Source organism: Podarcis liolepis, assembly GCF_965112155.1.
Source record: "Podarcis liolepis genome assembly, chromosome: 11".
NCBI lineage: Eukaryota > Metazoa > Chordata > Lepidosauria > Squamata > Lacertidae > Podarcis > Podarcis liolepis.
In genome coordinates, this window is record NC_139565.1 from 37,102,321 (window position 1) to 37,115,480 (window position 13,160).

At 45.1% G+C, this 13,160-nt stretch overlaps 1 long non-coding RNA gene across 1 annotated transcript; it reads right to left on the bottom strand.

Moving 5' to 3' along the window:
• Positions 1 to 1,032: 1,032 nt before the first annotated feature.
• On the bottom strand, positions 1,033 to 4,196 carry LOC310688731. Its single transcript, XR_014517089.1, has 2 exons — positions 2,933 to 4,196; positions 1,033 to 1,372 (listed from the first exon to the last, which is right to left on the bottom strand). It is a non-coding gene; the product is annotated as an uncharacterized lncRNA (long non-coding RNA).
• Between the last annotated feature and the right edge of the window lie 8,964 nt (positions 4,197 to 13,160).

The following is a 13,160-nucleotide window of genomic DNA, read 5'->3' on the forward strand; positions in this document are numbered from 1 at the left end:
ATCCGGCCCACGGACGGTCCAGAAATCAGCGTGTTTTTACATGAGTAGAATGTGTCCTTTTATTTAAAATGCATCTCTGGGTTATTTGTGGGGCATAAGAATTTGTTTATTTTTTATTTATTTTTCAAAATATAGTCCAGCCCACCACATAGTCTGAGGGATGGTGGACTGGCCCACAGCTGAAAAAGGTTGCTGACCCCTGTGATATACACATCATGATGTCTGAAATTGGAGATCAGGTGTAGGGATGGGGAGGGAAAAGTGACCTCCACCACAAGGTTTGAGTGGGAGGGGATGGGGGTGCCTCAAGCCACAGTCCATCCCTCCTTAGCAAAGATGTTTGTCCACTGGCTGCTGTTTTCCTGTTGACTGAGAAAAACAACTCTGCCTCCTCAGTGCCAGGGGAAGGTAGTGCCACGGTGCCTCAGCAATGGCCATGCCTCCCGATCAGCTTAGATCAGCAGTGATGGCAGCTGCCCTGTTTTCTCTGAACTCAGATCATTGGCTGAGATCATGCAATGTTGGCGGTGCCTTGAAATCAGCTGCCTGGCTATCCCTCGCATGAGCAACAATGTATTGCTGAGTCAAAATCATTGCTGTGGTGCGATTTTGAAACTGACTTGGGCCAATATGAAAAATTGCAGTGCTACTTAAAATTTGTACTGCATCTTCCCCTCCCTCTTATGTTTTAGATACAACACAGTCCATACTTATTGAAATAATCAGGATACTTACTGTTAGAGGGGACTGCAACTTATGTTTAACATTTGAGTCACATGAGGATGGACTTTTTAACTCTTAGTGCCATCATCCTATTACAGCAACTACCTGGTTTTTATGCAAGTATACACAGCGATTCATTTTAAATTGTTCACTGATGAAGTTGCATTCGGTTACCAAGCAAAATCTTGGTATTTGGTTCCAATTACCTACTGAAACCCTTTTAGTATGCAAAGGCAGTGTTCAAAAGAGTGAATCCTGGTTAGAGAGCAGACTTTTAACTTGCAATCACACACAGAGATGCTTGTTTGTAAAAAAAGTAACCAAGTAGTTTATTGTAGGAAATACATACTTAGACTAGAACTAGGAATATTTTTCTACCCAACTAGTCTACAGTAGAACAAAGCCATGTTGACTCCTTTGATCTCTTGGAGGGTAGTTCCAGAATGACCTCTTAACTTCAGGGCAGAGAGAAGTGTAATCTCACAATATCATCCTAATATCATGATGCCTGGCAGAGTAAAAGAGTTACAGGTTAAAGGTATAGGGATAGTCTGGAAATCTGGGTTGTCCACATTTTGCTTTGCATGAAAACGTGGTATTTCTAGTGTGTCAAAGCTCTGGATCCAACTTTCACAGCTTCTCAGTCAACCTATAAAGAGAAGATAACATTTAAGGATTAATGCCTATGGTATGACTTGTCTAAAAAAAAATAGCTTGTGGCTCCTTGTACAGACACTGTAATGGGAGCTTTGCATAACTACAAAATCTACACCCTTAAGCAGTCATTAGGTTTTGGGGAAAAAGATATATGCAACCAGCAATAGAGTTCCTACACAGGTCAAAGGAACAGGACTTGCTTTTGCAGTTTTGATTTTGGAGGCTGTAACCAATAAATGCAGTACATTTAACTGCCTTATTTTCTCAAACCTCCGTAACTTGCCATTTAATCACATGCATTTAAGAAAGCATTTGATAAAATTTATGCAACCAGGACAAGAGCAAGGTCTTGGTTCAATCTTTTTCTGCAACCAACACAACCTTAAGCTTGGAACTCCCATACCATGGAAAATCTCCACCCGTGCCTTCTCAATATCATAAGCTAGAAAGAAAGAGCCTAGTAATGTTCCCACAGAGAAGTGTGTTTGCTTTACTTGAAAATTCCTTCAATGAAAGCAAGTATTTTTAGATTGTGTACTCCTGTGATTAGGATGAGGGAGGGAGGGAAGAGCACTAGAGCAAACCCCAAGGTTTACAGAGTTCAACCCTTTCACCCTAAAATCCTTGCTGGTAGCAAGCCATTGCTGTAAAAACCTCCCTTTAAGAGGAGCCCACATTGTCTGAGGGCTGACAAACTAGCAGCAGGTACTAGCAAACTACTATAATCATATGGGCTTTAAAGTGATTCTTTTCTAGTGGTCTGTCTCCTCCAACATCCCATCCTAAAACACTTACCTAAGGTGGGGGGGGGTGCAGTAATAAAAATGTCACAAGTCCAGGTAGCATTAACTCCCAGCGCTTAGAAAACGGGTCAGAAGTACACTCTGATGTATTCGTTTTACCTGGTACTTAGTTTTCACCACTTACAAGGCCACTCAACACCTCACCTTGCTGCACTGATGGAGCGGGCTGAGCGAGGCGTGCAGCAGCAGCAGCAGCAGCGGCGGCGGCGGCGCGTCTTCCTCTACTGCTGCTGCCCAGTAACGCGACAACACTGGACTTAAGCGGGAAAACGCTCCGGACTGTGGCTCCGCCCCGCTCCATACCTTTGAGAAACATGAGCAATTACAGGACAGGGGAGTGTCCTAGCCTGAGTTATTCACGTTACACCGCCGCATGGGCATAGCTAAGGGGAGCGGGGGGGGGCAGCTGCTCCCCCCCATCAAACAAAACTATAGGAATACTTAACTGACCAGTCACGTCGCTTCTGCCGCCCCAACAAAAGTCCTGCCCCCCCCTAACAAAAATCCTGACTACACCTATACATAGCAGTCTGGAGTAGAAATAGCAAGGAAAAGTAACTGCACGTGTTCAGAGGCATACTTTCACTCCGCAAGTCTAACGTGTTTTTAACATTAAAAAAAACAAACACCGTGCACAAGACACAGGAAGATGTTTTATGATCTGCGAGAGACTAGAACTACGTACTGGTTACCAAGGCCTACACACCAATGCCTGGGAGTAAATCCCACTGAATTCCGACAGGACTTACTTCTGAGTAAAGAATTGCGTTTGCTTGTTTGTGCTGCAAAGTGCCCGCCGCTGCTCACTGCTAAGTGGTTGCAGAATCTTGCTTTTCGGATTCAACGATTGTCGTCGTTCTGCATCCTCGTCCTCCAGTTGGCAGTCTCAGCTCCGTCCGGGTTCATCCTGCGGCAACTGCCTTGCAAGTTGCTTTCTCTTTCCATATCTCAATTTAGAAGCAGTTAGAGGCTGAGCGATGTCTCCATTCCACCCAGCTCATTTTCCTTCCAGCCCCTTTTCAGACTACCTTCTGGGATCTGATGCAAAGCTAGCCTTCGCCTGAAAGTCCGGGGGAGCAAAGCCACGGCACATTCCTCCACCTTCCCTGACTCGAAGAGAGCCATCTTGCTCTGCTTAAGAGGTGCAAAACGTCACGTGCTTTCTCTTAAAGAAGCCGTGCTCTCTTCTGTTTCCACGCTAAAATCATTGACGTTCAAAACTCGTGTGCTTTTTTTTCTTTGAAACATTTCAAAATTATTTTGCAGTACTCTGGGGGCGGAGAAACCCAGATAGAGCTTTCACATATGCCCTGCTGTCAAGGTAGATGCATGCATCTGATTTTGCCTGCATAAATACTATCTCTTGAAATTCATTTATATGAAAGATTGTGCCACACTGTTTGTAGTACACCACAGTATTGCGAACTGCGAGTGTGCATTTGTGCTGCACCCCCTACTTACAACACGGTTATGGTGTGCATCTTATGAATAGGAAAAAAGTGTGGAAACCAAACATCAAGGGTCACACATCTGAGGAGATTTCACCCCTCCCATATCCAAGAATCTCCTGAGGAGTCTGCTGATTCTGCAGAGAGGAGGAGGCGTGTTCTGCTCTCTACTTATTCTGCTCCAGCACATCAGTCAGTCAGTCAGTGTGTGGGAAAGAGAGAGACTGAGTGTTAGAGAGAGATTGTGTCTTTAGATAAGGTTGCTGCTAAGAGCAGCTGCAGACACTCAGTGCGGTTCAGCATTCATTTATGCTTAGACCTATTTAGCTCTGTATATAGTTGTATTATAGTTGTAGTTATAGAATAAAGAAGATATTCTACAGAGCTGCTCTCCGAGTTGTTTATAGACTCTGCTGTACTCTGCTGTGCGACGACTGTCTTCTTGTGGGAGTGAATCCGGTGCTCACAACTCTAAGCTGTGAGTCCACAGCACTTTGACCTGTTCCTGTGCAGAAGGTGGTCTCTGGAAGTGCTACCCAGCTCGCCTATCCCAGTCGGGGCTGAAGTGGATGAGTCCAGTTAGTGGTACTGGCTCAAGGGCGATGCTGACAACCATAGGCGCCGACTCCATGGGGCTTGAGGGGGCCCGAGCCCCCTCAAAAATTCGTTTGGGGGGGCTCAGCCCCCCCAATAATCTCGGGCGGCGGTGGGCGCGTCCGCGGCTTTTATAGGGCGCCCGGCGCGCACCAGCTCGATAACGGGCACCGGCGCGGCGGGGGGCGCCGGGCCGGGGGAGGGGGGCGGCCGGCCTGTCTCCTTGGCAACCCCACTGAGCAGCGCCGGCTCCCCCGGGAGGGCCATCCCCCCGCGCCGCCGATCGCCAACACCGCCGACGCTGTGGCTGCCCGAGCCTGAGCCTGAGCCCGACCCGAAGCCCGAGCCCAAGCCCAAGCCCGTCAGTCAGTCAGGAAGGAAGGAAGGAAGGAGAAATGGGGAGGGAGACGAGGGAGGAAAATTGCGCGCAGGGTGAAGAAAGGTGAAGGGTGAACAAGACGAGCTTCCAACCCAAAAAAGGGCTGGAAGACTTGGAGGATGAAGGATCGGGAAAGAAAGCGACGCCTTCCCCGCCCGCGACGTCACCTGCTTGTCATTGGCAGCGCAGCGGGCGCCCAGAGGGGCTGGGCACCGGCGCAGGGCCGCTCCACAGCCGCGGAGGACAGCTGTGCGGCTAGCAAGGGCAGAGCAAAGGGGGTCCCTTCCCCAACCTCCGGCTCTGAGACTTCCCTGCGCCCCAGAAAAGCGAAAGGATTTTCTCTTTTTTTTAATAAATATTTTATTAAAAATACAAAGTTAGAAACATACACTGAAGAAAAAAGTAAAAGAACAAGAAAAAGAAAAAAAGAAAAAGAAGAAAAGAAAACCAACCATTCAACACATTTTTTATATAACTAACTGGACTTCCTCGCATCTCCCTTACCCTGCATTCTTTATAATAAAGATATCAGCAAATTATTACATTGTTTCGTACCTTATTTTGTACTTTTCAAATACTATACCTCTAAATTTAACATACTTTTCATCAGTTACTTATATCTTAAATTAAACATAGTATTACCTTAGATTTTGACCTTTTCTTACTTAAAATATAATTTCCTGTTTCCCAAATCTAATTGCTGAAGCTATAGTTTCCGAATCGTTTAAATTTTTAACATTCATACAACTTATATTGTTTTTGTAAATAGTCCTTAAATTTTTTCCAGTCCTCTTCCGTTGTTTCTTCTCCCAAATCTCGGATTCTGCCAGTCATTTCAGCCAGTTCCATGTAGTCCATCAATTGCGTCTGCCACTCTTCCAGTGTGGGCAAATCTTGTGTCTTCCAATATTTTGCGATAAGTATTCTTGCTGCTGTAGTTGCATACATAAAGGAAGTTCTATCCTTCTTTAACACTTTCTGGCCAACAATGCCCAAGAGGAAGGCCTCTGGTTTCTTGGGAAAGGTATACTTAAATACCTTTTTTAACTCATTATAGATCATTTCCCAGAAGGCCTTCACTTTTGGACAAGTCCACCAGAGGTGAAAGAATGTCCCTTCAGCCTCCTTACATTTCCAACATTTATTATCAGACAGGTGATATATTTTTGCAAGCTTGACTGGGGTCATGTACCACCTATAAATCATTTTCATAATATTTTCCTTCAAGGCATTACATGCCGTGAATTTCATTCCGGTGGTCCATAACCTTTCCCAGTCCTCAAACATGATGTTATACCCAATATCCTGAGCCCATTTTATCATGGCTGATTTGACTGTCTCATCCTGAGTGATTTTCTCTTCAACCTGCCCTCCATCCTCTTGCGGAAAACTCTTTGCCTGCCCTGCCCGTATCTCGTTTTTGCTTTTTAATTCCACACACGCACCCTTCGAACTTCATGGCAATCGGGCGTGCGGGTGCGTTTCCTAAGAGAGTGAGGACCCCCGCCTCCTCCCCACCTGCTCCCTCGCCAGCCAGCCAGCCGCGCGCCCTAGCCAGAGACCCCCGGCCGTCCCCGTCGCGCAATCGGCTGGATCTCCCTTCAGCAGGCCGTGCTCACAACTCGGCCCAGGGACCCCCAGCAGCGGATCTCCGGCTCAGCTGAAGAATCCGGCAACAAGCCCCCTCCTCCCCAATCGCTCCGCCGAAATACGCTCCAAACCCCCCCAGATAGGCCGCCGGCCGCCAAGTCTCGTGGCGCCCTGAGCGAGGGTCTCTCCCCAACACCGCCACCTCGAACTGCGTTCTCCCGGCTACCCGAGCGAACCAGCGGCAGGACCCCGGTATGGGCCCCCCCAATATTTTTTATAAGTCACCGCCCCTGCTGACAACATCTGGTTTCAATCCTCAGTCAAAATTTTCAAGCCATCCATGCAGTAGAAGGTGTGGGAAATCCTTGGCCCTCCAGATATTATTAGAGTACAGTGGTACCTCGGGTTACATACGCTTCAGGTTCCATACACTTCAGGTTACAGACTCCACTAACCCAGAAATATTACTTTGGGTTAAGAACTTTGCTTCAGGATGAGAACAGAAATCGCATGGCGGCAGCGGGAGGCCCCATTAGCTGAAGTGGTGCTTTAGGTTATGAATAGTTTCAGGTTAAGAACGGACCTCCAGAATGAATTAAGTTCTTAACCCGAGGTACCACTGTACAGTAATTTTGTTTATTATCGCTGGCCACTGACTTTGTTTGCTAGGGCTGATGGGAGTTGTGGCATAGTAACATGCAGAAAGCCAAATGAGCTCCGCTTCTGCTGTAGCCAATAAAGGACTATGCACCTTATTACTATTATTGCTGTATTTACTTACTCATTTGTTTATTTCCTGCCATATTGCCTGGCGGGACTCAAGGCAGCTTACAAAAAAAAAGAAAAGAATAACTAAAAACACAGAAAAAACAAGTAAACTATACAAATATAAAATATGTTAAAACCTACAAATAATTACAATAAAAACAGCACTGCAGCAGCCCTTTCATTAAAAGCAGTCAAGTTTCAAAAGCCTGTTAGAACAAGAAGGTCTTAAGACACATGCTGGCATAAGAACAAGGAGGGAGCCAGTCTAGCTTCCCCAGGAAGGAAGTTGCAGAGTAATGCATAAATATCTCAAAAATATATATAACAGTCAAAAGTAGTGTGCCTGACATTTTTGATTATGAAAATAATCAACAGAATAGTTGCAGAGAAACAGATGTTTATGCAATTTTCTTATGTGCCCATCTACACGAAGTTTTCTGTGTCTGAAATGCATGACATTTTAGGTGGACTTACGGATCCGTACTATTGAGAAATGTAATTAATTTCAAAAAAGTCATGTACAATTAGAGAGCAACTTCTAGCCAGAAAGTTTATGTTCTCATTGAGTGACAATTTAGGTAATTTTGTTTAATGTAGTTAAAGGCTGCCATTCAAGGCCATACCTTCACAAACCAAAGAAAAAGGCACATCAAATTAGCATATATTACTATGAGACATCACTTTTGCATCAGACCGAAACAGCAACAAAGATTTCAGTAAATTATATCAACAGCTCTGGGTGCCCAGAAACAGCCTCAGGGATAGTTTTTAAGGGCTCATTTGAAAGCTTGTAATGAAAGTACCAAGTGCAATCCACTCAGAAGGAAGTTCCATTACAGTGGAGCCACAACCAAGAAGACCATGCTTCTCATGTCTAACTGGTTTTATCTGTGAGCAGGACCTCTGAAGGTGATCTTAAAGTATGGTCTGGCTGCGGGATTATATTTACATAGCCTGGAGAAGAGAAGATTAAAGAGAAATATGATAGTGGTCTTCAAATATCTGAAAAGCTGATAGTCAGGAGATGAAGCAGACTGTTCTCTGTTAGCCAGAAGGGAGGGCTGGAACCGGTTGCTGGACAGTTTCCTACACATGAGGAAATTATGTTTTTATTTCATGTTGTAAGGAGCATGACGTCAAGCTACAAATCAAAACCAAATTTTCAGTTTCCAACTGTATCCTTTCATTGTCTACATTACATTAATTACCTGTGGAAGAACATTCTGTTCTGATGTGTTTAAAAGGCCATGAAATGTTTGTGTATATTACAGGAACATTTGCCAGTTTGTTGGCTCTTTGGAGCTAGAACATTAGATGCAACTATGATATCAGTAGGCATAATCACCTTATACTGAGAGGCACAGAGTTGCTTGGTTGGGGCGGGCATTGTTTACTTTGGGACTGTGCTGCTATTTCTTCAATATCTTTTTTAAAAAAATAAATATTTATTAAGAATTTTCCATTTCAAAACATGTACAGTTTAGGACCCTTCTTTTCTATAACATATTTCTCTGACTTCCCCACCCCTCCCCTTCTTATACTCCAGTTCAAATTGTTAATTCAACAAGTTCTTATGCTCTTTCTTCAATATCAGTGTTCAGCATCCTTGTTTAAAACTGGAAGGTGAAATCCAGTGTCAAGCCAGCAGACTTCCACTCACCCAATGGAAATCCTCTTCCTTTCCTGCTGCTCCCAGACAATTAAACTTAAAGATCAACCAATGGGCAGCTGATTTCTTACTCTGGCAAACAAGCACAACTGGTTATCTATCACTTGTGAGAATGGTCTGCTTTCAAACCACCACCCCCCCCTTAACAATCTTTAGCAACATGGGCAGGGTAAGAATAATAAAAATTATTATTAATAATGATTAAACTTGCCAGTTTCAAAGTTTCTAGCTTTGTTTACTAAATACAAGTGAAATGAACATGCAAAAAGAGATTACTCTCTAATAATAATAATAATAATAATAATAATAATAATAATAATAATAATAATAATGTATTATTTATACCCCGCCCATCTGGCTGAGTTTCCCCAGCCACTCTGGGCAGCTCCCAATCAAGTGTTAAAAACAGTACAGCGTTAAATATTAAAAACTTCCCTGAATGTTTTCTGAATGTCAGGTAGTTGTTTATCTCTTTGACATCTGATGGGAGGGCGTTCCACAGGGTGGGCGCCACTACCGAGAAGGCCCTCTATCTGGTTCCCTGTAACCTTACTTCTCGCAATGAGGGAACCACCAGAAGGCCCTCAGCGCTGGATCTCAGTGTCCGGGCGGAACGATGGGGGTGGAGACGCTCCTTCAGGTCTACAGGACCGAGGCCGTTTAGGGCTTTAAAGGTCAGCACCAACACTTTGAATCGTGCTTGGAAACGTACTGGGAGCCAATGCAGCTCTCTCAGAACCGGTGTTATGTGGTCCCGGCGGCCACTCCCAGTCACCAGTCTAGCTGCCACATTCTGGATTAATTGCAGACTTCAGGAAATTAGACTCTAGGACTTCAGACAATTTTCCAATTCCAAATTGCCCTAATTTTCCAATTCGCAATTAAGAAGCAATACAATAACGTGTTGGTTCTGCTGGTTCAGAAAGACTTACAATCAGTGAAAAACTGCACATGTTAAAAATGTCAAGTCTTTCACAAAGCCTACCGCATACTGAATAAAATAATTTTGCATCACTACAACCAGCAGACCAGGGTCATAATTTGTATGGCGAGTTTGTACTGCATTACTTTCACCCCTGCAGTAAACCTTTGTCAACAAGGGGCAAAAGTTTCAATCTTCCTAGGCTAATTCATACATAGCCAATTTTGCAGAGAATCCTCCACTTCTTAGTTGGTATCATGGCGCAGCCAAAAGCAGGATGTGTAAATAAATTATATTTTCATTTCCCCTTCACTGTTCCTGTTGTTTTGGAATCTCACTGTCATACCTGACACTCTCAGATAGTTGGGAGAACTCAGCATTTTGTAATTAAATATGTTAGTCCAATTTCAGCGACTTCCATACAATGTCGTACTTGCCCATAGATTGATTCAGGTTCCTTATTTTCCACGCACTTTGGTGCATTCTGCGAAACTAAAGACAACTTGCTATGAAATTGAATCTTTAAAAGAGAATGATTTATTCTAATTTAGCTTCTCTGATCATGTTTTCCAATTCCTTTCCAATTTCACATCCCTCCATGCTCTTGATTTCCACTTCCCCCCCCCCCCCACCGAGTGCTGCTAACTGCTGCAGGCCAGGATGCTTCTCCTGGAGCAACAGCAATAATGGTAAACATACTGCTACATGCCACCTCCATCTCTGAGTGGTGTGAGATTCCAGGGGTTCCAGGCACCTATGATGGAGGGCTTCACAGCATTAACACCCCAAAAAGGTCTTGCTTCTCCCAGCGGCGTAGCGTGGGTTGTCAGCAAGTAATTTGCGCCCCCTAACCTGCCGCTGCTGCCAGCTTCTTCTTGCTGCTGCCTGGCTGGGCTGGTGTGGTTCTCTCCCGCGCTCAGCGCTGCACTGGGCAGCCGCTGCACTGTCCCTCCCCCAGATAGTCCCTCGCTCTCTCTCCGCACCGCACGCCTGGCACCCACCCCCTCCACAGTGGGTGGCGACCCAGCGGCTCGGATCGGATTCGCACAGCCAGCACTGCAGTGAGAGAGAGTGAGCCAGGTAGGGGCAGAGAGTTGTGAGTGCGAGCGCGCCCCTCCCAGATGTTGCGCCCGGTGCGGCCGGCCCCCCCTGCACCCCCCACACTACGCCACTGGCTTCTATAGCCGCAACCTTGGATTCAAACAGAAATCAAACTGTACTCCGACGAGACTCTCTCCAGCTTGCTGCTTTTCCTCTAGCTCACATCTCTGCAACCTCACTCTAAACTCTGGCTAGGTCCTTCTAACTTTTGTAATATGAAAGTTTTTTATTGAAGCTTGAAAAAGAAAGAAAAATGAAAAGTTAACATCAAATACCCAGCATTTTATTAAACATAAAACTGAAAAAGAGAAAATGAAGAAAAGAGAAAGACTTCCGATTTCCCCCCCATCTATATATAGACTTATGCAAAATAGACATGCTCCAGAATAACAGCTAACTCTTTTGCTTTCCACAAGCCAACCTTTTTGCAGTCTTCAAACCCATATACCATAGTAATATAATAATAAATAATAATAATAATTTATTATTTAAACCCCGCCCATCTGGCTGAGTTTCCCCAGCCACTCTGGGCGGCTTCCAGTCAAGTGTTAAAAACAATACAGCATTAAATATTAAAAACTTCCCTAAACAGGGCTGCCTTCAGATGTATTTTAAAAAGAAGATAGCTGCTTATTTCCTTCACGTCTGAAGGGAGGGCATTCCACAGGGCAGGCGCCACTACCGAGAAGGCCCTCTGTCTGGTTCCCTCTGGTTACGTACCTCGGGTTAAGTACTTAATTTGTTCCAGAGGTCCATTCTTAACCTGAAACTGTTCTTAACCTGAAGCACCACTTTAGCTAATGGGGCCTCCTGCTGCCACCGCGCCGCCGGAGCACGATTTCTGTTCTCATCCTGAAGCAAAGTTCTTAACCTGAAGCACTATTTCTGGTGAAGCGTATGTAACCTGAGGTACCACTGTATCATAAATGGCTCTGCAAAGTCTCATAGTTTTCCAGTCCTGTCTGGAGATATCAGGGATTGAACCTGAAACCAGTGGCATGCAAGGCAGATACTCTGTCACTGAGCTATGATCCTCTCTGCTGCACCACCACCACCACTCCAACAGAAGCTGCCCAATACTGTGTTGAACCTAACTCAGTATTGTCAACACTGACTGGCAGCAGCTCTTCTACCAGATGTCAGGAATTGAACCAGGGGATTGAATAGGTGAAGGGCAGACTTGTATGCTGCATGCACTTAAGGTTCAGATGGCCTTTACAAGGGGCTGAGTGCCTTGAACCCCTGGTCTACCTGGCAGCAAGTCAGTATGTAAAGTCTGGGGGTCACGTCACACAAGCAAAGTCCAAAGCTCAGGAATTGCAGTCCAGAGGCAATCCAAGTAGCCAAGTCCGAAGTCCAGCAGCCAGAATAGCCAGTCCAGAGTCAAACCCAAGGCACATTCTATAGAGGTCCAGGAGCATCCAAGCCAAGGTCCATCAACATGGCCAGTTGAACAGACACAGCATCTCAGCTCTGATTCCCTTTTATACCTTGCATACTGATTGTGGCATCTGGGCTTGATGACTCTCACCTGTTATGAGCCTGCTCCAGCTGAGGAATCACATCCCTCCTCCCAAAGCTAGTGAACCCCACCTGGCTAGCTAGGGAGCTGGGCTGTGGGCCCTTGCCTCCCTCAGCCTCCTAGAATGTATCTCCTGCTGCTCCCTAGGCCTCAGAGCCGCCATCTTCGTGAGGACAGGAGCCCCTCTGGTTCTGATGATGGGTTCTGCTGTTCTGATTCCTGTGCATTGACTTCCATCCCTTTAGCATCCTCTGGCACCCTGTGAGTACCGGTACTTCCTTCCCCATCCCCTGCTTGTCCCAGTATGTCCCAGTCCCACGCTGGGATTCTCTTCCTCCTCCTCCTCGTCATCCTACCAGTTCATGACACCAAACCTCTAGTATGGCAGGCCCTGCTCTGTGGAACTCCTTGCCAATAGAAGCCATCATTGATCATTTTAAGATGTCATCTAAAGACTGTATTATTCAGACAGGCTTTCAAACCTGGGGTTCTTTGTCAGCTAGCTTATGCTGATTCAGTTGACTTTTTATTTTTATTTTTTGTATTACTGTGTTTTTAGTCTACTGTGTTCTGATATTTTATGAAAATGTGGTTTATAAATATTCAAATCAATTACTTCAAGTGAGTGTCCCTGAACATACACATGTTATGGAACCATGGCCAATCAGATCTCTCCTGTAAGTCTCCTCAAGTCTTTAGAAATGGATGCATACAGACTTACCTGTTTACTGCAGGAAAAAACTGTTCTGGCTGTAACAACACAATTTGCATAATGTGTGCACAAATTGCAAAATGCTTTTAGACCTTGGCATACAAAAACTTGTTCACTCATGAAATCACTGGCTGTTCTGCCTAGGACTCTGTTTCCCATTTGTAGTGTACAAATATTTGTTGCTCAGCCTTACAGCATCAGGACGTGCAGAATTGTAAATCATTTTATCACAGTTAAGGTACAATAGAAATGTTTTGTATTCCTATCTGCCT